Genomic DNA, 1,819 nt, shown 5'->3' on the forward strand with positions numbered 1-1,819 from the left:
AACTTGGCATATTGGATTGGATGTCGAAAGCGCGGCAAAGCAGAGCGCGATTATGTCAAGACGGAGTTGCTGTTTATCAAAATTCTGCATGTAAATGGGGAGAGGAATTATTGCTAATATAATTTTAATGTATTATTCATTATTTCATAGTATTTCTGCTTTAATTATTCATTTATTTATTAGATAAAGTAACTAAAAATTACAAGTTGGTTACTGGTTTCATTGGTTTCATTGTTTATTTTGAGTGAGTCAAGAAAGATAATACCTACTTATTATGAGTAAAAATATACGCAAATTCAATATTTTTGCAATCCTCAGAAAAATAAAGCTTAGGTATACTTAACTTAAAAATGATATAAACTAGTTTGGGATAAAAATGGTCATAGAAAATTTGATATGTCAAAAACAGATTAGTAGCTAGTGAAAAAAAACTTCATCATCATCCATCATCAAATATATAACTAATATATACTAGAATTCTAAGACGGAACAGTACCTAACAATATTGAGATCAAACCGAATTCGTGAATTGAAAGTTGAAATAGAACAAATGCAGCGGAAAGTATAACCCTGAACACACACTCGTTAATAAACCTAAACCTTGTCACAGTAATTTGGGACAATTTACTAGACATTAAAGTCTATTTTCACCTGTATATAATTAACATATTTTCCATACAATAGCGCACGATTGCCAGCACTGACTCATCGACTTGAATTTTAAACAGTTGTGCACATAAGATAGTCTCTTTTGTCGTCCCATACACTATATACGACTAAGGGAATGCGGAAAATTATATAGTAATTCTAATAAGTAGATCTCAATAAATACGTAGGTAAGTATATAAGTACAAAATATCAATGAACGCACATCGATAAAGACAGACTGTGATAGAGATTTTTATCGATGACCTCTAAGTTAGTAGAGAAAGACTGATTTATCTTATATATAGAATTTTAATCATCTTTGTTGAAGTTATTTTTAATTTAAGGTAGGTACTATGAATAACTTCCTACATCATACCTTCACATTTAATATTATAAAAAAAGAGTTAAGTAATTAGTAATATTTGACTAGTTACCTCTTTTTGAAAAAAAATATATAAATAAACACAGATTCCTACCAGATTGCTTATCTAATAAAGTGAAATGAATTAATTTTAATGATTCATTAGGTTTTCCACGATAAACAAAGGATGATTTATCTTATTTTATCATACGAAATTAGACAGAGACGATAGATGTAACATTGAGTCCGCCCAGGTCTGTGCTAGTAACTTAGGTGGTCATTGAACATAACATAAACCAGCTCTCATATAGGTAACTTTATAAGAAAGAAAGCTTCATTTGCAAGGAGAATTACGATATAGGAATATTTAACAAACCATAAAGAAATTAAATCTATAGGAAAATAATTCAACAAAAAACATTTTTATGTAAAATATTGCCAACACGCGATTGTAGAGTTTGCACTCTGAAAAAATTGTCAGAACCTATGTAGAGCCAAGCGTACAACTCTATACGTTCTTACTACAAGCTCTTACTTTACTTAGGTAGGTACTCTACACCTACACCTTAGTTAAATAATATATATGTGTATGTGACAATAAGTAATATAAAATATTATCAATTATGTGCCTACCACAACCGACCAGTGGAACTAGAGGAGATGATTCCACGTAATCCCCCTATTTTCTGCTAAACAAAATGCGAATATTAAAAAAAAATCATAAAAGCGTAAGTTACCTATATTATATATTCACAAATCATAAACATAATAGTCACGAAGCTTTATAAGCTATCTACTTAATATTATCGC

This window comes from Colias croceus, chromosome 25 (assembly GCF_905220415.1).
Source record: "Colias croceus chromosome 25, ilColCroc2.1".
NCBI classification, from domain to species: Eukaryota; Metazoa; Arthropoda; class Insecta; order Lepidoptera; family Pieridae; genus Colias; species Colias croceus.